General features: G+C 41.1%; 1 protein-coding gene across 1 annotated transcript in view; it reads right to left on the bottom strand.

Moving 5' to 3' along the window:
- The window catches only part of hap1 (huntingtin associated protein 1), a 145996-nt gene that overhangs the window by 17233 nt on the left and 104237 nt on the right, over positions 1-24526 (bottom strand). The window lies entirely within an intron of this gene.

Genomic DNA, 24526 nt, shown 5'->3' with positions numbered 1-24526 from the left:
ATGCTCCGGTTGCATGCGCACCCTACAGTAGCAAGCGAATTCCTCCACTGGGGTGTTGTAAGGTGACTTTTCTATTCCTTTAAACTATTTTAAACCTTAAACACCTTGACAGTGGCTGTTGAGGGAGGGGAAAGCGTTATTAATTCACTTTCTCCACCCACATTTTCCCTGATGATTCAAACCAGCAACCTTCCAGTCACAAGCCAGTGTCTCTAACTGCGGGCCACCATCGCCGTACTTCATGCCGACGTCATGAAACAGCAACAAGTTGAGCAGTCCTTGTCACTGAAGCTTCTGCCAAATGCGGCCCAACAATTACCCCTTTCCCAAACTCGCTGAGATCTCTTTTTGGAGCCATGGTAGTCAAAACAATGGGAAACTGAGTTAGCATTTTTAATACATGGCCCTAAGCATGATGGGATATTATTTGCTTAATTATCTTAGGAACCACACCTGTGTGGAAGCACCAGCTTTCAATCTACTTTGTATCCTTTATTTTGTGTTTCCTTTATTTTGGCAGATAGCTGTAGATCGGATTTTGAAACCTGAAGATTTTCTGGAGGCTACAGTTTCCAAATTATGAATAGTCAAGCAGGCTGGTGGGCAAACTACTGGTTTATCTTAGGGTGTGACATTACATTACAAATCTCTCATACTCTCACATATAGTATGACATGTTTATATCTTTTTCATTTCTCTGTAGAATTTTTTTTTCTGTTACAGTACATAAAAATTTGCAGCTATGTTTGCCAGAGGACACACACAAAAAAATTATGACAAATGCCTTTGTCATAATCTCCTTTCGCTCCCGGACAAGATTTGGCAAGATTGTCTCTTCTAGAAATTCATAAACACTTTGTGATTATATTCTGTAGCTTACAGATCCAAACTGATAGTGTATGTGGCAAAATTTTATGATTTTCAATTTTCCTTACAGCACAGGAAGAAATTAACTTCACATTGTTTAAACCATGTTGTTTGGGCCTCACTACCCAAACCCTTTAATGGGAGGGTTTTATCTAATACTGATTTACTAATTTGATCAACTATGGCAATGCTTGTGCTCTATTAATAATCCTGTGTCATTTACAAGCTACAGAAGGTGATTTAATTTAGCCACAGGCTCAACTTACCTCTCTCCTCCCTTCTAATTCACAAAGATGACTCTCCACTTGCTCTGACATTTAGCAGGTGACCGTAACTATCACTAGTAGAGTGCTACTAGTTAATTACAGAAGACATGTTAAAATACTTCACACCAGGCCTGTAACCCTTAGTATGAACACAGGTGTCACATTCACAATGCATAGTGAAACTAGTTTCACTTTCTCTCTGCATGGCTATCATCCTCCTTTGGCTATCATAAACTATGTGGACTAACATACCAGCCCTGATGGTGTAACATCATTAGTTATGCATTTTGTCATTGATTGACTCATTCATTCATTCATTCATTCACTTGTTAATTCCTTTTAATGCCAGCCTACACGTTTATTAGTTGCTCTATACTATCTGTTTCTTGTTGTTGTTGCTGTTATTGTTATTTTTTGGGGGGATCCTTTTGTCTATAATGATCTCAGGTTTTTTCGGCATGCATAAGTACTTTGAGAATTGAAATTAAGAGCTTTAATTCAATTTTAAAAAGAAGTGAAATAAAGTGTGATGCTGTCAAAGACAATGTCCTTAAAGGATATTAATATGTTTCAATCTTCTCTTCAAGTTGTCAAGATTTTATTCTGTGCTGAACTATGACCAGAAGGAAGTTTTACTGAGACCTTGTGAACAGGTATGAGGTCCATCTTGCAATTGTTCCATCTACTGTGTTATTGTAACACCTTGCATGACCATTGGGTCGGTAGACTTCAACAGATCTCTGTTGTGAAGAGCACACCCTGTTAGTAACCAAACTTTTGATGAAACCACATTTTTTGATAGGGCAAGGCATCTCCAATCCATATCTGAATGTCATCACATTGATTGGATTATCTCCAGTTACCCTCTTTCATAGAAGCCATTATCCTTGAGGTTCACATACTTTCTCAGCCTAGACTGTGAATGCTTAAAGAATGTCTTTAATAAAGACATGAAAAAGTACATTTGCTTCTGTGTTATTTGTCTATTATTATGACTTGATGAGATGAAAATCAGACCGCCTTTTGGGACACACAACTGAATGTTTCTGTCACTTATGAGGATTTGCACTTGCTCAGTGGACAAGCTTTGTCTTGTTCACTCAAAGCATGGATGGATTGCATGGATTATCTTATGAAACCGATCTACATCATTTCCTTACACATGACTGTCCTGCACGTTGTTTGCTTTGAACACCTCTTAACGGGCTTTGGTCACAGCGTCCCCTGCTACGCACATGACTCTTGGATATCAATGCAACATCACTCAAATGTCATGGTGATTTCAGTGTTTTGAGTTTCCCCCTTGTCAGAAGCATCCGCTCGACCGCATGAGAGAGTAAGTTCACAATATACAGTGACATGGAAACGGACATACTTTTCATAGCTTTGAAATAGCATGGTTTTCAAAATGGTTTATCGAAAGAATGTTGTATTGGACGTTATCAATTTATCTACAAATGAGTTTGTGCCCTATGAAGCCAATTTATTCCCATTTTATATGCAAGAAGCAGAGAGAGAGCTCCCAGAAGATACTTGTACTGTAAATCGATCATGTACTTTCCAAAGGACCAAGTGTGCCTCATGTGGGTGATGATACAATGTGCACAGCACATAGTAATCCAAGAGGCAGTAAGTCATATGTGGAGAGAGATTTGTATGAAATTTAAAAAGTACTCCAAGATGTGCCCTTTAAACCAGTGGTTCTTAACATGGGGTCCGGGGACCACCAAGGGTCCTTGAGGGGGTTCCAGGGGGTCTTCAGCAAATAGATGAAATGTTACACTTCGCTATTGTTTCATTTACAACAACACAATTAGAGAATGTAGAAGAATGACTATTTTGGTCACTGTTTCACTGTTATCTCTCTACAGATAGTCAAGGAATTCTGGAAAAAGATCATATTTAACAATAAAAATATTCTCAGATTTGGGTCCGAGAGACTAAATCTCATCAAATGGGGGTCCGTGGCCCTAATGTGGACTAAATTAGGGGTCCTTGAAATGAAAAAGGTTGAGAATCACTGCTTTAAAGCACTCCTGAAATTGTATTTTTATCACCCTTCTCTCTTGTATCTGTGTTTTATTTTATTTTATTTTATTTTATTTTATTTTATGTTGTCATTCATTGTTTTAATGTAAACATGTTTTATCTGACATTTTACCTGATGACCTTGGTGTGGCTAGGGTTTTATGTTTTATCTTCACTTTGCTTTTACATCACCTTTTGTTTTGATTTGATTGTGTGAAGCACTTTGTAACATTTGTTTTGAAGTGCTAAATAAATAAATAAAGTAAGTGTGAATCAGTGCACGGTCTAACAGTGAGCGATGGCATGAAAGTGACAGATACAGAAAGAGGCAGAGAGAGACAGAGGCCTGTTGAACGGCAGAGAGATGGACTCCTCACTGTTCCTCGCAGCCATTTCTCCTATAAAGTTCTCAAGTAGTGGAGAACGTAGATTTCTGTGTCTTAAGTATCATTTCTCATGCCTGATGCCCCCCCCCCCCCCCCCCACCTAACTTCTCCTCCCTGCTGCTCTTTCCTGCTGTATTCCTACGTCCTACGAGTCCTCCAATACCCAGCCAATGAGCCTTAGCGAGGCCCTTCAGACACGTGCTCCCAACTTTAACCCGACAAGCCGAGTTGGCTCTCATGCAGGTCAAATGGCTTGTGTCATATGACTTCTATCACTGTGAAATGTCTGTGGCATCATGCTGCTTTTGGGTAAAAAATCAATTAGGCTCCTAACACAGGGATACAATTCATTGGGAAAGGCGCAAAAAAGGAGGGGGGAGGCAGACACTATGAGACACTCCCATTGAACGTAATGATCCACATTTTTCACAAGCAAGTTTGTTTGATAACTGTACTGTAAACTCTATTATTTCACAAGTAAATAGTTTGTGAGAGTAGAGCCTGACCCCTGGAAGACCTCACTCTCTGCCACTCTCTATTTGCTTCAGCAGCCCATATATACTTTGATCTGTGAGATTTTTTTTTTTTTATCACTACTTCATCCGAGCCTCACTCAAGAGGCCACATGTTATGGTATCCACAAAGAAGAAAAGCCACCAGTGATATCTGCAGTAGCTTTGGATTAACTTTGTTTCTGAGAAAGTCTGATCCTTTTCTCCTTTAATTCCAGAAGTCACCGGTTCCTTTCCCTGTCTTAAGATTCCATTGCTGACATCGTACTTGTTGTCTTGGTGTCATGAGCCATTTAACATTATATAACAGCTGTGATATTAGGTTTGCTTCTCTTTCTGTCTTTTCCTTACGCTGTATAAAGTGGAGTATAATGTCTATTGTTGGCAACATGTGGTTAAGGGAAAAGTCGTAGATGATCCTCTTGAAGACGCTCCGGAGTGTCCATACCCAAATTAATAATTGCTTAAAATCACTGTCAAAGTTAGTTGTTTCAGTGTACAATAAGACAATAAGTACAAAAAGTCAGTGTACAATAAGATAATTTATAAGAACAGTATTTTGATCAGCTGTTTCACACTCTCCACTCATATCTCGCCAGTACAGTTTCAGCACAGAAAAATGCATTTTGGTACTAAATGTAAAACAGAAATCACTTGAGATAAGGCAATCTTCGGGGTAAAATCCTATAAGATATTTACTTTTTGGGTCCTTTGCTCACAAATGTTGAGAACTCCTCAATATTTGCAGAGGAAGGGAACGCATATCAACAGCAAATGTCGTCAATGAGCAGTGTTTAGTCAAACTCAAAAAGACGAACATCCCACATGTAAGCAAAATGAGTCCTTACAGTACTTGGTGCTGTATTTGTTTATTTACTATACCCACATTATACAAAAGACATGACATGGTTTGGCTATCCAGCCTTCATCAGAGTATATGAAAGTAATTAGAAAAGAAGAAAAGCCCGCACACTATACTGCTTTTATAAACACAGTATAGTGTGCAGCCTTTTCCTCTTTTCTAATTAGTTGACTCTCGGCCCAGCACCTACACACACTGGATGAGTGTGTCACACACCTCTCATTACATGAAAGTAAGTGACAACAACAGCACATCATTACAGTAATCAGTAAGGAACCAGTCACAATCATTGTCTTGATAGTAAAGCCCATTAGAAAATACAGTCAATGAAGGCTAGATTAGCTGAAACAAACAAACATCACATAGACACTGATTGCTCCAAATGGACTTCAAGGCAAGGACTTCATTTCAGCACATGTTCACCAGTTAGCTTGCATTGTTGTTGTTATACAATAGGATGTTTTCAGTAAATGAGGGGACTGAGTTTAACATTCATTATTGATCTTAATGAATGTCAGGTCTACACTTAGCTTATTTGTTGCTCACCGGGCTTCTGGGGTTAAGGCCAAGACTTGAGGTACTAATGGGCTGAAATGGCACGCTCAAGATGGCCACCAATTACAATAACGCAATTACAGAGTTTACTCTGTGTATTTATAGCTATTCACCCTTGAAGCTATTTATTTGTTATTTTCCCTCTCCTTTTGCATGCATTATTATTTATTCATTCTTTCATTAATTTTCTTTACACGCTTATTCCCATTCATGGTCACAGCGGGCAGGAGCCTATCCCAACATGCATTGGGCAGAAGGTAGGAAAACACCCTGGACAGGTTGCCAGTCTGTCACAGGCATGCATTGTTCCAAGTTTATTTTTCAAGGGAATTCTTAACATGCACGCTCTTTCTCAGCAATGACCTGCTTCACATTCACACCTGCAAGCTGCCCAGTGCAGCCACAAACAGACACAAACCTATAGAGAGCACTAGAGCAACAGGCATTAAGTGCCTTGCTCATGGGCACCTCAGTGTTAGTTGTTGATAAAGGGAGAGCATAACCCATTCTCTTTCCCCTCCCAAATTTTCCCAATGAATGGAGCAATTTGAAATGGTGATCTTTCAGTCACATGTAACCTTCACTGCCTCTACTGCCATCCCAGTATCTTATTTGACACCTTCTTTGCTTTTAGAAAGATTATTCATTACCATGATGATTAAGTGAACTTTTGTGGAACTGAAAATCATAAAAAGAAATGGAAAAAAAGTAAATGCATTTACCTAGATGCTAGCAAATAAAAAGTAGCAAAAAATCAAAATTGACATAAATCTTACTTACATAAATTTCAAGAGGGACATCTCATGATCATAATCGGGACCTGGTACTACATGATTTCATTTCCTCTCAACAGTGAATGAGATGTCATTTGATAAATTACCTATCAATACCAGACAGTAGGGGATGGTGTGCAGGGAAATGCTGTGTGTGAGTGTGTGTGTGTGTGTGTGTGTGTGTGTGTGTGTCATGTGTGTGTGCACATGTACATTGCACAGACATTTGAGACAGTGAGTATCCTCACAAGCATTTGTGTGTGCATGCGCAGAATAACTTGACATTAGCAGCCCATTATTTCAATAAACTTCCTCTTGCATCCCGTTGACAGATCATCTGCCTAGAAAAGTAGATATTGTGGCCTTTAATCAGTCAGCCCCCTCCTAGCTGCTGTAGTCTCTTGTGCAGTATTTAAATTCCTCATTTACTCTGTTGCAGGCGGGACGTGCCTGTCCCCCATTGTTCGCTCTGAACAAACTGGGGAGCTGATCGTGTTAAGTGCGGCCATGATTGATGGCTACTGATGAAATCTAATATACTCACCCCATGCCATCGTTTAGCAGAAATATGATTAGAGAGAAAGACTCCAACACTGACTGATAAAAGGTGCAAATGCAGTTAATGTCGCTTTTTCAGATTTTGACTCTTTTTTTCTGTAAATTGAGGAGTTTGGCTGTGGTAGAGTAATTCCAACAGGGGTTTGGGACATTAACTGTTGAGTGATGACTGTGGTTCTTAGTGTGTGTGATGAAAGTGAGTTAGGGAAATGAAGTGTGTTTGTGTGTGTGTGTGTGCGTGTGTGCGTGTGTGCGTGTATGCGTGTATGCGTGTGTGTGTGTGTGTGTGTGAGTGTGTGAGTGTGCGCGCGTGTGAGCATGTGTACATGTAAGGTCATTCAGCACAATTTATACATTTAAGAGCCATGATGGAGTGACTGTCAGCAGCCAAGCTAGCATGTCTCCATTAGATCATTATGCCAATTATTTCTCTCGTGTGTGTGTTTCCACTCAGAGTGAGGTCAGCAGTTAATACCAGAAAATTCAGAATTAGTATTTATGTATGCCTATTTTAGTTCTACTTTCATATACTGTGCAGTGAAAATAGCACATGATGCTGTATACAACTGATTTATTGTGCTAATGAACATTTAAAAATAGGGCTATGGAGAGTCAATTGGCGGTATAAGGAAGTGGGATTTTACTGACCCCTTGTGGGACATGGGATTAAGTGTTTGATGGCTGGGTGACTGTGTTTAAATGGCTGAAACAATAGAAAAGGGACAAAATGCTGCACCTGATCAGTGTAGTATTTTGATATCAGCTTCAGTTAAGAATACTGATGATATTTCAATAGATTAACAGTGAAATATCAGAAGTGAAATAGCAGGTGCAAGATACAGAGGGACGCATGGACAGACCGACAGATAGATAGATAGATAGATAGATAGATAGATAGATAGAGAGAGAGAAGGGAATAGACATAAAAACACACAAGTAAAGAGACAAACTACACACACACACACACACACAAACACACACTCACTCACAAGCCCACTTGGACAAGTCTAAAGTCTCAGAGACATCCTGTTCTCCTCTCTCCTCGTGTCTTTTCTCTCTCCTCCATCCTCGCCCTCATGTGTTCACCCAGTCCGCAGCTACATTAGCAGTTGATTTTAGAACACTGGGTGTAATGGATCTCCCTCCTCCCCTCCCGTTCGTTCCCATTGGCTGCGGTTGGCCTCCAGCCCAGCCCACCTGCTCCACAGTGCTCTCCTTAATGTGACTGGCCAAGGATGATGGATCACCTCCTGTCACTTCCACCTTCTCCTCCAATCAACAACCAGCCATGGAAATTGATTGTTCTAATTTGCTCTCATTATTATTATGATATTAAGCACAATATACAGACACAGCTCACTGTCAGATCTGGGCAACGGCGTCATTAGTTACAGGGGCTGGAGAATACGCCTCGGCGGGGTTTGCTCCCATACACGCCGAGATGTAAAGGAATCAGCGCGCGTTCGAGAAACACACTGGTTTTTCTTAATAAGATTTGCCATGCAGCCCCTCACTGAGGTGATGTAGCATCTAATTATGTTCAATTCAGTGCATCTGGGAAAGAGGAAAAAAGAGGATATGATTAAGTCTCTCCATGTCAGATGCAGGGTGTTCACACGCAACTGCTGGATCTCAGGAAATGGGAGGTGCCAGTCTGAGAAAACAAAACGACTTGTCTTTACATCTGCAACGACTGCAATCAGTAATAATATGCAGTTATGAAATGCTGTTGAGAAAATGCAATTAAGATACGTTTCCAGAATGAACGGGGAAGTTTAAATAATATTAACTGTACATTATCAAGGCACCATGCTACTATAGACAGTTGTCTGGGGTCTATATGCATCCTCCTTTCAGAAAATATTGACACTATATGATTATAATACACTGACACAGGCCTTTAGTACACGTATTCAATGACTTTGTGGATGGCCTTTCTCGTTCTTCGCCGTTTGAAAGCATTACATTTTGTCTTAGTCATCATGCCCGAAGAAGAACAACCAAAGGTCAGCAATATTATCATTCTGAATGTTATGGGCTTATCCCAACCCTTCTCCCACTGCTGTATTCACAAGCCTGGTTTGAGATGGTACAAATGAGACTCCAAAAGGCCAAAGCAAATACCAGGGAAATCTGCTGATCCTGATATTACCACAGCAGCCCCTCCAGCTGTATACTACTCCTATGTTCCATGGACCAAAGTGTATCCCCAGTCATGCTGTTACCAGCCCAGAGTATATTGGATAGTGCTTACATTAACGCACAGTGTCTAACAAACCGCTTACGCTCCTATAATTGGATTACAAGGAGTGCCGCATTCCCATTGGTGAGATTAGGAGGGTCCGGGCACAGAGCCGACTCCCCTCTGCATGAGCGAGGGATCTGATTCGCCGCCCTCCCTAACGACCCGCAGATGCCAGATGTTTGATTGGTGGAGTGGCGCTGGCGTGGGTGGTTATTGGTCCATGACAGTGTAATAAGGGGGCATGCCAAGTCTACTGTCAGGGTTTTAAAGTGTCTACTCTGATCTAGAGGTGATTAATGATACTATCTATTTATTTACTGGCCTTAAATACAGTTTGTGGAGATACTGTTCTTAACTAGATTTAAAGGGCAGCTTGGAGATACACTAGAAGGCATTTGAGTGTTCAGTGTTGGCTCTCATTTTGTCCGTATAATGTATAAAAGACACAATGGTGGAAGCTAATATTTAGTGTGGCTACTTTAGAGGTGGGGGGTCTTCTTTAGTTTAAATTGTAAAGGCCCTCTATATGCACCGTACTCCAGAAACTGTTTGTTGTTAAGGTTACAGAAAAGAGTACATTCAGACTGGAAATTCCCATGGTGGTCGAACAAACAATTGAGCCAGCTGCATTACAGCATTGTTCAACATTAGCTTTTCAGAAGTGTGTTTGTTTGTGTGTGTTTGTGTGTGTGTGAGTGTGAGAGAGAGAGAGAGAGAGAGAGAGAGAGAGAGAGAGAGAGAGGGAGAGAGATGGAGAAAGTGCGAGAGAGCACCTACTGACCTTCCACAGTTTGACCTCTCACCTTTGACATCGATGGTAAATCTTCTTCTTGCGGTCCCTTTCTTAACCGCTCCCAAACCTCTGACCACTAGCGTATGTGGAGTCCTTAACACAAGCTGCTGAAAACCTGGCAGCTGCTGGCCTCCCGTGAAGGAGGACCCTCTCCATCATGGTGGTGACACCTTAACTGTCCTGCTCTCGCTCAGTTAGGAAGGCCCCCTGCCACTACACACACACACACACACACACACACACACACACACTTTCTCTCTCTTTTTGGTGAAAGGACAAACACAATGTCACATAATGCACGCAATCACTCTCTTTTCTCACACAGGTGCAAATGTGAATGCTCACACTTGTACTTGGATGCATGCACGCGCACACATTCACACACACACACACACACACACGCACACACACACCCACACACACACACACACACAAACAATTCTCTCTTTGAACCCCTGTGTTCCTACAGCACACACACTGTAAGTGAGCAACAATAACAATTCTCCTTTTGATATCCTCTTTCACACACACACACACACACATTCATGCATGCATACACACACACACTGGAGTACCACCATTCTGTCTTAATGTACTCTGGCCTGTCCCTGCAGGTGACATGACCCTTACTGTCCTGCTCGTCAGAGAGAGGAGACAATTCAGCCAGATGGCAGCAGAGGCGAATGGCTCAGAACAACAGCCTGTGTTAATATGTAGCTTTAACCATTGTCTTCTCCGCCTCACAATAGCGGTAGCTGGGTGAGAGGGAGGAGCGCTCGCTGTAGCTGCGGCTAAAGATGGAGTCAGTGTGTATTCTTGGAGGAGTTCATAAAAACCGAGCTAAAAACCCACTTGATTCATCACTGTCTCATTTGGGCAGGAAAGCAAATGGACATGGAGCACACAAGGGGGACCGCACTGCTGCGTTGTCCCTCTGCGATCTGAGGGGAAATCTGAGTGCGGATTCAGCAACAAAAAGCTCAAAAACACTTCAGTTTCTTTGCATTAATATAACCTATTAAATCCATTTATCACAATCGCAATGTATAGAAAATAAATGTTTTGATTTGCATTCACGGCTGAGATTTCGTAAAATAAATGAATGATCAAATAAACTGCATTCTTCTAATTGGCTTTCAACAGTTAAATTAAAAAAAACAGATCAAAGAGCTTTATTTTGAATAACGTCTCTACAACCGCTGCAGCAGCATCTAACGCAGCTACAATGGCGCTAACATCCCCATTGTCAGCCTCTGTTCCTTGGCGCTATCACTTTCCTAAAGATGAGGGTAATTTTCTATGCAAATGGGTTGCCGTCATTGTCCCCGCCTCGTTAATCTGGGCCTGGGCTCCTTTGACAAACCCCTCTCTGATTGATGAGGCCCTGACAGCTCCAATGTGTGCGTGCATTTTCACAGATTGACATCATCATTAAGGAGCGAGAGCAGGGCCTGAATCACTGCAGATTTATCCCCCCCTTCCCCTCCTCCTCCCACACACACACACACACACACATACACACACACACCTCGTCTTAACACGTGCAGACATGCACACACAAATGTGTACGGGTTGATGCATGTGCACAAAGACACACACACACACACACACACAAACACACACCACCCCACCATCCCTCTAACAGCTGAGGTTTCCCTTCTGCACCCACAGAGTCAGGCAGGCGGCAGAATGCAAAGCCCTTACTCATTGGCTGCCTGAATCTGTCATGTTGAAGTTAATTGGTGTAGGCTTTAAGCAAATTTCCAGCAGCAGTCCCAGTCGCCACGCCAGTTGATGGGTGAGCCACTGTCATATGGCACCTATTGATTCACCCAGGGGATGGCAGATGACTCCCATAATGCTCGCTATGTCAGTGTCACCCTCTCACAGAGCGGCCAATAGCCTTTCTTGTGCCTGCCTGTTCATCCTCTCTTTCCTTTCACACGCTAGTTGATGTGGAGAAGAGCAGTAGAGTATTTTACAACATGCTTTATTCATATTCATTCAATCCGGGGGGGGTCCATGTGCTGGGTTTTACTGTTTCAATCGGCTAAAGTCCATTTTGGAGTTCATTTGAAAATGGAAAAATCGTTACCTAATACTATTGCTTTGGCCCCAAGCTAGAACATAAGAAACATGGTGTGTGCTGGCAGGGCAGAAAAAAACACAGAGACGCAAACACTGACTGAGTGGAGGCAGCTGCAGATAAGCAAATAAAGCATTCAATATTTATGACGGAAATTAAAACTAGATAAAGATGTCACATATTAAAGCGTCCCCACCCTCCTTCCCTCCCTCCCAGGCCTCTGGCCCTAACTCCGGTAGTCACAACTCTCCTCTCTCTCAATGCAAGTGAAAGGGAAGCATTATTCCTTCCCAGCCCAATGTCTTCAAAGACAGTAATGAATGCAATGCAGTGACCCAGAAAATGGACTTTAGAGAAGGAGAGGGAGAAAAAAAAGCAATCTTGCGTTTGTGGCGGAGCATTATCACTTTACTCCCCTCCCCTTTTCTTCTCCCCTCCCGGGCTGGTGTGTGTGTGTGTGTGTGTGTGTGTGTGTGTGTGTGTGTGCACCTGCCTTTACGTGTGTCTCTGAGGGCCTATGTGCCTGAGTGCATTCATGTGAATTTGTATAAGTGTGCACACTTGCCAGTATGTGTGTGCGTACTTTTGTGCATGCATGTGTGTATGTGTGTGAGTGTGTGTGTGTGTGCAAATCGGTGTGTGAGCTGAAGTCTCCATCAAGAGGGAATGGGCGCGGGCTGACAGGCAGGCCCATTGTGGGGTTAATTAAACACTTCAGGTTTAACACCCCGTCCCTGTCGTTAACCCAAACACTGGCTCATCACTCATCGCCGCCACACTTCAGCTAGGGAGCAGGGGGACAGAAAAGGAGGGGGACAATAGAGATGTCACTGAGAGGGGGGGCGGGGGGGTGACAGTGAATAGGAGGTGAGGGGTATCAGAGGTGGTGGTGCTGTGGATTGGAGTCGGGGGCGCTGTGAGTTTGTATCAGAAAGGGATTCCTTGGGACTTGTTTTTGTTTTAGCAGGAATGATAAAAGGAATCATTATTTTATTTTACTAAAAACAACAGGATGTGATATAACCATCCCTTGCGCTATTAAACTAGCAGGGTAACTGCCTATGGAGAAATCTGGCTTGGGTGGTAGATAAAACAGGTTGGTTATATCATTGGGGATAAAGTTGGCAACTCCTATCCCAGATGTTTCATTGAAAAAGGGCCTACAACACTTCAGAAGAATTAATAGCAAATTATGGCGAGCCAGAGCAGACTTCAGTGAAAGTTTATAGTTCAGCAATAGTAGTTTTTAGTGACAGGAGATATATGGCATTGCTCATAAAAATCTATTCACCAATGCAATGCAGTCACAGTGGTGTGATACTGGAAGGGGCACAAGGATCCTAGCGGGAAGCATTTGGTGCAACATCCATGTCCCTTCCTTTAACAGAAAACAACCGTGACTCTTTATTTGTGGCATTAGTTTAGGACGAAGGAAAATAAACTTAAAACAGTCCTCAATTGCAGATGTGCTGGAGTTGTTTGTCCATTTCCAAGGAAAATTAAAATAAAAAGAAATACATCACTCAGAAATTCTCCTAAAACTCTATCATCTTGAAATACTATTTCTTGTATTCCACTTCACTGATTTCCAAGTATGCAATTCTAGATAAGTGTGGTAAAGCTTTGGTGACTGGGGTCATCTGTGAGAGAAACCACTGAGCCTGTGCAATGGATCTACACACCACTAGATAGCAGTAGTTTACACCACTGACGAGTTAACCAGTCTACTCATATACTCCACAGTAGTGTGACTGAATGGTAAGGTTAAAATCAACTAATGGAGGCACTGAATGAATAAATGAATGAATGAATGAATGAATGAATGAAGATTGCTACACTGTACATTTCTGAGTTAAAAAGTGCATATTGGACTCATATTAACAGGGGCATTGTTGATTTTGACAAATTAACACTGAAATTTTTGAGTTATTTAAGAGGCCAAAACAAAAAACAAGTCAACATCATGAGCATTAAAGCTGCTGGTAAATAATGTCATTATGTGAATTTTACGTAACTGAATTACGTAACTAAGGTATGTGGTGTGCCAGGCCAACTTTTCAACTTAAATATAAAATAGTGGACATAAGTTCACTATCTTACTATCAAGTCAACAGCCATAATTAAAGAAATGAATAAATAAGATGGAGTGAATTATTTTAGATTATTTGATACATTTGACTACAAAAGTACAAAAAAATAATGCATAATATTTGCATAAGTTCAATTATAAGTGGTCTCTCTTGTGAGTTCTCTCTAAAGCTTTCGGAAGCTCCATCCAACAATTTTCACTGAAACTCAGACTGATGATTATTAAATTATTTATGGAGCTTGTTGGTTACCATCAATTGCTGGGTAATATTGTATTACAGTAAATAAAACACCCAAAATACATAACTGGCAAGTATCCTTATTTTTTAATTAATCATAATAAATCGATAAATGACTTGTAGACATTAAATTGATAATAATTTATTCATTCAAAATTTCTAAACCTACTTATCAGTTCACGAGTTGCATAAGCAGTTATTCTGGTTTTGTCAACATCATTATAAAGTCACCAAACAGCATTACCAGTTAAGTATTTTCTTCTTAAAGCTGTGTGAAAGTTAGTTTCTTACTCATCACTCATAGGCTTTACAGTATCAGTCAGGTGACTTTATATCAGCTCAAGTCAATTCAGCTTGATCACTGACTAATTTACAGTAGTTTAGTGACTGGTTTATGTTGCTCTTACAGCTAGTGCAGCAATAAGAAGCTAAATTGGGGACTGTAAACAACTAAATTAATTGACTGAACTACATTGAGGTGTTGTTTTGATGGATATGTTTCCAGCATAATTAAAATTAGCCAGGCAGATGTGAGCGAAACAGAAATGTCTTCTGAGGTTTATTCGGCTAATTCTGGTATTCCCACTGATTAATTTAATGATAGCGCAGTTTTTGTTGCCATGTTGTGTCTGCATTATAGTGCAGGTTTGGTGAGATGGGGCCCGTGTCCATGATGCAGTCTTTCCATTAGCCATTAGCCCATTAGCCCGTTAGCGCTCAGGCTGTTGGAACAGCTTGAACGTGTGATGCTAATGCTTCAGGGATCCAACCCAAACTGGAACCCTGGCAAAAGGCCAAACCGGAGTGGTACAACAACTTCCTGTACCTATCTTCCCTCCCTCTCTCTTATTATCGCCTCTTCCTCTTCTCTCATTGTTTTGTCTTGTTTATCCTCTGTGAATTTTCCTCAGAGCAAATGCGGTAGCATCTTTAGCATCATTTCTGTTTCTTCCCCATGCCATATGTTAGTAAGCAAGACTAATGAACATGTCTATCCAAATGCGGTGGAGACATTTTTCTCCTTCAATTCACTCGCCGTTGCCCACTGCAGTTTATCCCCGGTTTGTTTTCCAAGCATTTCTCATAAAAGTGATTTATCAAAAACACTTAATACTGAACTGCCGATGTTTCATCCTGAATGATTCCAAAGGCTGCTGAAGCTGGTGGTTTTTATGGCTCGGGCTGAAAAGGGTACCTCTTGGGGGCATGTTGTGTTAGCTTCTTGTAAAGTAGCGAGACACACACACACACACACACACACACACACACACTCTCTACCACCATCGGTGTTGACTGGGGATGGGTGGTGGGGAAATGTCAGGAGGGATAGAGGTCATTGCCTTCCAAAGGGATAAACACACATTCCACATGGCTCCCCACTGTGTTATCATTTACTGCCCTATCGGACACGTTTTGCCGCCTCCGAATGTATTTATATTTATAAACATATTCTTTATTTATTTTCTCTGAGGCTACTGTGCCGAGAAAATGATGCTGAAATCTAACATTTGGAGAGCTGTTGTGAAGGAGTGCTGCCAGGATGCAATTTGTGTTCCATCTCCGTGGAAAAAAGGGGGCCGTGATGCCCCGGGGCGGCCATTTCGTTCCCCGCAGTGACATTTTTAACAGGGCGCCTGCAGGACACTGGGACGCAGCCTGAGCCACGCGCTCCTCGTCATGGCAGACGGCCTGTGCACTGCACCATGGGCAGACTAACTGTCTCTCTAAGTCTCTTTGCCTGACTCAGTATGCTGGACCAAGGTTGGCTTCAAAAGGCTACGAGTGCAGCTAGGAATCTCTATAGGTTTAAAGGCTTTACAGGTCACTCTGTGCGTGTGTGTGTGTGTGTGTGTGTGTGTGTGTGTGTGTGTGTGTGTGTGTGTGTGTTCGTAGGTGTGTGTGTGTGTGTGTGTGTGTTCGTGTGTGTGTGTTCGTGTGTGTGTGTGTGTGTCGGTGCGTCTGTGTGTGTGTGTTGTGTTTTGTATGTTTTTATGTTTCCTTGCGTTTTTGAGTTATACAGTTCACTCTGTCAATGTGTGTGTGCGTGTATGTGTGTGTATGTATGTGTATGTGTGTGTTTGTGTGCGTGAATGTGTGTGTGTTTGTGTGTGTATGTGTTTAGGTGCGTCTGTGCGCTGTAATTTGTATGCGTTTTACGTATGAGGTGTACGTGTTTGAGTTATACATGTCACTCTGTGAATGTGTGTGTGCATACGCGTGTGTGTATGTGTGTTTTCTACATGTGTGCTGTGCGTGTTTGAGTTACACAGGTAGGGAAAACACATTGAACCCAAGAAAATGAATGTCCTTGATGCTCCTATTGATCTTCTCGGCGGGTCAAGATGCTCAATCCGTTTTCTTTGTCACCTCATCGTGTTTTACGTCTCTAAGCCAGAAACCGGCTTCATCTGGAAACAAACCTCCATCAGCAGCCAGGAGAATTTAATGGTTGCAGTTGCTTCTTTTCATTAACAATGATATATACCAGTTTTGTGTGAGTTCCCTGTTCCTGCCTATATTTATCAAAGCAACATTAGGAGTGTATCAGCATCAATTTGCCATCATGAAGCATGGCGCTGCATTCCACTCATGTGTGACCATTATACTAATGAGGTTAATGGTTCAGCTGTGCTTACCATAAGATGGATGCCCCCCAGTGGAACCTGCCCCTCTGTATGTGTGTGTGTGTGAGTGTGTGTCTGTGTCTGTGCACGTGTTTTTGTGTGCATCTGTGTGTGCGCGTGTGTGGGTACTTGTCTTTGCACGTGTGCTCTCATTTGGTGTCCAGAGCACCAAAAAGTAAGCAAGAAAGTTTTTCTCTCTCATCTAAATTGTGTTGTGAAACTGAAACAGGTTTCTGTGTCATGACATTTCATCTACATCAACAATTACTACTCTTCACATACAAGCTGAGCTGGAACCTCATTATCAGTCAGTGCTATGTATGGATCTCTCCATCGTCCAGAATTACCCTTGAACTTTGCAAACTAATGTGATGAACTAATGGCTTCTGGTACACTATTACGAGGGGGCGAATTACTGGTGTCTATTTTTTGCTAATTACAAATGGTAAAATCAGTGAAGCCTTTTATAAGCTAGGATACTGTTTATGCCCTGCCACATGCTATTCAGTCTAAAAGTGAAACAACCCTCAGGATCGAGATTGCACCATTTCTTTAACAGATGGGATGCCCAAGCCATCTGTATTGTTTTTTTTTCCTGCATTTTAAATGTGTTTAGGTTGAGAAATACTCTACATAGCATATTAGTCTGACTCCATGCTTAGCAATATACCTGCCAACTGCTTTAAAACCACAGTACAAAGCCTACTCAAGATGAGTGATGTTGAGAGACATGAGACCACAGTTCAAACAATATGAATGGAAAGTGATAACTAAACTAATAAACACCCTCATTATTGATTTTAATGTCTTGGCCTAAAGGGCTTTATATGAGAGCTCAGATTTGTTTGTTTTTGCTTGTCTCAAATTTCAATTTCAACATCCACAATGGTGTTGGAGGCCGATACTTATTTGCACACAACCCCAAAACCACAGTATCACTTCTTAATTAGATTTACAGGATATTAAAAACACAGTAGGTGCTCTTAAACGATGATCATTGGAGACAGTGCTGAAAATAACAGGCTATCATACATCTTTTTTATATTGCTAGTTGAACCGTAACAATATCTGTTTTCTTTTTTATAAATGCATTCAATTACCACCACCAACCTCCCAAAATATGAAAAATGTTAAATTAAGAACACAAATTTGGAAATGCACGCTGCTGCCTATTATCGATTTTATCATCTTCAAAATGGTGCTTTAATGAACAAAACGAAGTTGGCCTCATTTACTGTTAATGCAGTCAAATGCTTTTTCTCAGTGGGTGCTGCCCAATAAGCTGAACGAGGGAAGGGCATGGGGTCTCTGGAGGGGTACAACTTTAATTGGATGATCTGAAAAGTCCCTTTTCCCAATTCCAAATGTAAACAAGGCGTGTCATGGCACATCTAACACCAAATGAAGAAACCTCCTGAAAATGCCTTTGAGAAGTTTAACATTGCTTTATTTTTTCCTTCTTTCTTTTTTGCATGGAATCTGAGCAACAGACCCTCCTTGTATGTTTTCTATTTTTGTTGGAAAGTTGGAGGCAGAAAGAGGTATTGATATATCATAATATCATAAACTTATTTATGTACCATTAAAAAGTACTTTTTGCATATTTTCTTGTGCCACAAAATTATTTCAAAATGCATTTATTTGGGATTTTCGGTCTGAAATGCAAAGCGTTCGATTCTATTAATGTGGAAAGAACATTTCTTGTGAAGGTATAAATTTCCAATGACAGAAAAATCTAATTTGTTTAAAAATTTAGCCTCTAGCCTCACTTGGGGTAAATTGCCTCATTAGGGAAAAAAACAACAACATTACAGCATTTCATTATATTTTATTCGTACTTCATCTTTAGACTGTGGTTGGGTATTTTAAATACATTTTCTTTTCAAATTCGTCTCATTTCACATTTCTTAATAGTAAATGTTTCATCAAATCTTCATCATAAATATTTATAGTAAATTTTCAATAGGCCTTCACCTTAATGGGATTTTATGGTGTAAGGTATACTTTTATTCTGAATACTGGGGCAGAATGTTACTGGGGTTTTAAAGGAAAAACAAATTATCACTTTCCCATCACTATATACAAGGGTGGATTTTAGGTGAATTTCCTCCCCTTATTTCTTAATGGGACTCAGTGAAAAACAATCTACTGGAAAGTGCATCCTCTGTAGTTTACACATATAGTAGTACACAGTAGACTTTTCATTTATTTACTTGAATTCCCAGAACTTGAATGCCATTCATTCATGACCCATATATTACATTAATAGCATGTAGAAGTGTATCAAAAGAACCTTTTAATGGCAAGACAGACCGCATAAGATAAATTCTGACCAGAAACGCCCATTCAAATCCCTAAACTAAATGGGGAATCTTGAGTAGTATATGATATAAAATTATGAGTCATTTTGGCCCTGCGGCATTTAAGACTGAAATTAAACAAGGATGTCGATTATGTATTAAAAATCAGATTTCTGTTGTTCTGTTGTTATTATTATTGTACCTTTATGCATTTTGGAATTTCCTTTACATTTTATGCAACTAGAATAATTGGTACCACAGCCAGGAATTAAACACTGGCCCAAAGAAGGTTGTGGATGTGTTGGGGCAAATAATCTGCTGTATGCACTGCTAATCTCAATGTGAGTGTGTTTTCCCATCTGCCATAATCCATAGGTTTAAAAAATCAACACCTACGTTTGCTGTTCGCTAAAAGTCCAACTTCAGAGACTCTTCTTTTGCTTTCAGAGGCTCAAACAGGAGACTTTAATCCTGGAGTGGGACATCAGTGTGAGTCACAACATACAGTACACATCGCATTATAAGGCAAAATAGAGATGTTTAGATATGAATAATAGAAACCTAAAAAATCTGTTGTTTAAAATACATTTGAAACTCATGTTTAGTTGTCACATACTGTATATTGATGTGCGTAGCTCCGTTTCAGTCCTTTGTAGCAAAAGATCTTTTAAGTTGAGAGTAAAAAAACGATCTCCTGTCCTGTGTGTTGGGTTTTCCTTTTCTACATATGGGTTATAATATTGGGCGTTTAAGTTTGTTTCCCGGTGCCTCAGCGAATGTGTTGAGGAGTTGAGCTGAGGAGTGCTGAGGCAGTGAGTTAGCATAGCCGACCCTTGGGCCTTCAAAGCTGCTGAGCACAGCACAGCACATTGCACACACACACACACACACACACACACACACGGCCCTGATAGCACATAAAAAGTTTTCAACCCCTGAAAACACTCGTGTATGCACTGCTCTATCTCAGCTGAGTAATTTAACAAGACTTATCTCAAAGTCGCAAGGATGTGAAATATGCAATAGACAGACAACCGATTGTACAGTAAGAAAAGTGTTCAATAAAGTTCACACTGGTACTTGGTTTATTGGCTCTTTTAGGATCAGTGAAACTCATAGCCAATGGGAGTGTTGGAACACAGACGGCATATTAATTCATCGCTATTCGTTAGGACCTCTGCATGTGCTAAAGATGGTAATCTTAAGTAATTTGTTAGTGCTGCATCGGCGCTTTGACTTTTTAGAGAGCTACTTGACAGCGTTAGCCCCTGGGCTCCCGTCTCAGAAAAAAAACGATACTCCAATTTGCAATTCATACACATTGGGGGAAATGTTTAATTCCATGGCCGTTATTCAACTCAGTTCATTAATTAAAGAAAAAACACTACCATTCTCTTCTCTGCTTTCCCGCCATCTTTTTGATGAGCTTTCTTCAGGAGTAATTGAGTCCGTTAATTAGACAGAATTAGGCTCTAATTATTCCAAAGGCCCAGTGCCGGGGGAGAGAAGAAACCAAATGCGCCATATTTCACCGCCGTGCCACTCCAACAGCTCTTACTGAATCCCCTTTAACTCTCTTTGATGTCCCCTACACTGCCGGTTTCACTGGAAATGGATTAGATATCAGGTCTCTTAACTCTGCCGCTCTGCTCAACAGGAGAGCTCTTTTGACATTTGTGTTCACTTCTGCCTGATTTCAAGCTTGTGCTGCAGTAAATGCATTTCATTACAATAGGGTGTTTTATTTTCTCCCGCTCACTCTTTATGTTATATTAAAGGGGATGGGCATCCGTCTTGTTTATGCCCTCCCTCACCCTCTCAGTCAGTGGCAGTCCTTTGCTATATCACATTTTTATGGCCTTACCTTTAAGCGGCTATTTATCAAGCCTAGCCTTGGTTTTAAAGATATTGAATTAATCCTTTGCAGCAATATGCAAAAGATAAGCCTACTACATCACATATCACTGCTGTCAAGTGAAAACCTTGTAACTCCAGTTTTGGTGGGTTTTCATGTTTTGACTTGAAAATTGAACAATTACATGCTCCTCTGTGGGTTGAGCAAATTTTATGACCCTTGGTGCTTATGAAACCCTTTCAAAACCCACTGGATAAATTCAAAAGTGCATGATTGTCAAGCTTAAAACAAGACTCTTTTTCTTCATACCTGAAAAGCGGACACTTTGGAGATACAAGGTTTTCACTCAGCAGCGACAAATTATGCATGCGAATGCACACGCACAAACACACACACAGACACACTCACACATACTCCGGGGCCTGCAGTAGTCTTATTTCCATGTGACTAGTTCCTGTCATCGCGAGATACGTGTACACTGCTGAAACAGAGGCCAGAAACCTTGAAATCCACTCACATGCGCCTCATAACCAGCCTTTGCTCTTATGTAGCTATTGATTTTCAGCGCCATAAATTGGTAGATGCTAGAAAGAAAAGATATTACAATCCCCCCACCCATTTCTTCCCCTCTCTCTTTTTCTGTGTTAATTCCCGTAATGTAAGATACGGTGTATTAATAGTTTATTTTCTGCATTTTCTACCCATCCAGAGGCCAGAAAGTAGCACTGCAGCGCTTTACACAGCAGCCAGGACGTAGCGAGCCGCCCTGTAAACATCTGCTCTCCTGGAGCCTCTAATGCAGATGTTGAATTGGACAGACCACCCCGAAGCACTGTGGCGTACCACTAGTCTCACTGCCGCTAAACCTGCCATGATGGATCGGTCGGCGCTCATGCCAACTACGAGGAGTGAGAGACGGCTCTTCCCCATTGGTCCAACTCCAAGCGTTAATGGCTGTTCCCAGATTGTAGCATGAAAAGGCCCTTTAGCTGCTCTCATAAATATGGTAAAGAGGTAAAAATAAGACTGATCCATCATAGGAGTTATGAATATTTGCACTGCGGTGGATGGCGGCACATTAGCTTGGAATGTAACCACTGGTGCTGTCGTATTGGAGTGTGCAGTAGTAATACAATAATAATGCAATAATACAGCGATATTTATCGTTACTGACTGATTCAAGCCAGGGGCATTCTTCCAACACACACACACGCGCAAGGACAATATACCAAGTTGTGAATAAAACCAAGTACATTTGCCTAAAGTTGTTCTTATATGCTATCAAATAATAAACCTCAAGTTTTCAATGACGTTATGCGACCATGAAAATTTGGGAACATTTGAGTGCAAGCCATGAGTCTGCCCCACTTCCCACTCATCATTATCTGACAGAGAAGAGAGATTACAGTGATACCAGTATAAGAACATGAGCCTTTTATAGTGGTTTGGTTATTCTATCCAAGCTTCTCTTATGTCCGAGGGTAAAACTGTCACACAGCATGAAAACAGCCATAAACCAAGCATTGTTCAGAGGTATTTTCCTCTATTTCCAGATGCCAGATGCTGCATGTTATATGAAATGCCCCCGTCGTATTTTTCACGGTGACAGCACCATAGCTTACTCTAAGGGGACTGGGTTAGTTTATCCTCAACTGGTGTATTAGTCTTTGAATGTCTCTAAGTTAAACTGCTGGTGACAGCTTATCAGTCAATGTAATGCACAATGCCTCTATGTGTGTGTGGAGCAGGGGAGTAATTCAATATCCCTATATGATTCAAGGCAAAAAGAGAAAAAAGAGATTTATGTTTCCAACGGTGGCAAGGGACATTAATGTTGGCAGAGTCTGAACTTCCCGCAAGAAAAATCTATTCCAGGCATCAGTCTTCCTCTTGTAATTTATTCTAATATTAAATTGTGTTTACCAGCAAAGACAAATGGAGAGCTCAAACACATGCAAATCTGCGGAAGGACGGGGATAGGAAAATAGGAACAGTAAATAATATTAACATCCTGGGGTTTTTAGCTTGGCGCTGCTGCAATTCATTTCTGTTCTGCCTGTCCAGTTTTCTCAGTTTTTACACAGGACTTGCATATTTTTTTTGTATTTCAACTGCAACATGTAATTTACCCCCAGAATGACAAATCTTTTTCTACTTTTGTACCAGGGTTGGACAGACATGCCAGAGGACAGCAGAACGCACTATTCCTCTTGTCTCTGTGATGTTGGCCTGGTTTGTGCTGTGTGTCCATTTGGGCTTCTCTTTGTTTTTGCGCCTCTCCGAGGTCACGCTCTCTCACAAGTGGCCCAATCTCTGTGTTAGCCATGAAATCCCACTGCCATGACTTGTGACCTGCAACTAAGCCTTTCCCCCAGCACCAGCCATGCTCATAAACATGAGTGTCAGTCAGCACATCAATGTGGAGGTGTGTGTGTGTGTGTGTGTGTGTGTGTGTGTATAGTATATATATTTGATCACACAACTTCACATTTCTCTGTTTTCACCGTTGCAGTGCGTTTCGTTTCTTTGATTCGGCGTATGTAATTTGATTCAAAACTTTGCATGTGTGATCATTCCACATCATCCACCAAAAATTGACAGCAGACTGAAATAGCGCACAGCGGCCGATCGCACATACCAACACACAGCACATTAGACGTCTCCATCGCTTCCAAACGTGAATTTCTGACATTTTTTATCCGTCGCACCTCTGGGTTTATGAGCAGGGTCACGGGAATGTTCATCTCATTGGAATGACCTCGTCGCCTCTCACGATTTCTTACACACAGGGAGAAGCGAACAGAATGGGTTGCTATCGTTTCAAACGCTGCACCTGTTCCACCACACGTACACACACATAAATGCTTGATTATCTATTTTTACATGTAACTTATGGCTAATGGGAATGGTTGTTTGAAGCTGGAGGGGCACATGGTCGCAACGCAACACTTCTGTAAAACAGGGATTGGCAGGGAAGGCATCATCTGTGATGAAGTATGTGTACAAATACATGAGCTTATGTTCACACACACATACAGGCACCATTTCCACTACATGGTTTGAAATGAGCATTTAATTAATGTGTGGAGTTTGTTAAAGGAGTTTGTTAAATTTTACGAAGATTCCTCACCAGGGTGCAATTTTGAGTTTTTGATCAATTGTTTTTAACTTTACTTGCGATCTTTTTGATTAGCTTCTGATTGTTGTTTATTGATAATCCCTTAGATTTTTCTGTGCTGATAATACATTTTTTTGAAAATACAAAATACAAATTAGTTGAATACATGTGTGAATATGTGTCTTGCTAACATTTATATAAGATGCACAAAGTAGTTTGAGATAGTCAAACGCATTTGCAAAGACATATGCTCGTGCGCACACACACACACACACACACACACACACACACGCACGCACGCATGCACGCGCACACACCACCCACTCAGTGAGTATGCAGGTGTTTGTAAGCACAGCTATATAAGCTGTGTG

The sequence above is a fragment of the Centroberyx gerrardi genome, chromosome 3 (assembly GCF_048128805.1).
Source record: "Centroberyx gerrardi isolate f3 chromosome 3, fCenGer3.hap1.cur.20231027, whole genome shotgun sequence".
NCBI classification, from domain to species: domain Eukaryota; kingdom Metazoa; phylum Chordata; class Actinopteri; order Beryciformes; family Berycidae; genus Centroberyx; species Centroberyx gerrardi.
Note: the sequence above shows the minus strand (reverse complement) of the source record. Positions and strands in the feature narration are given on the sequence as shown.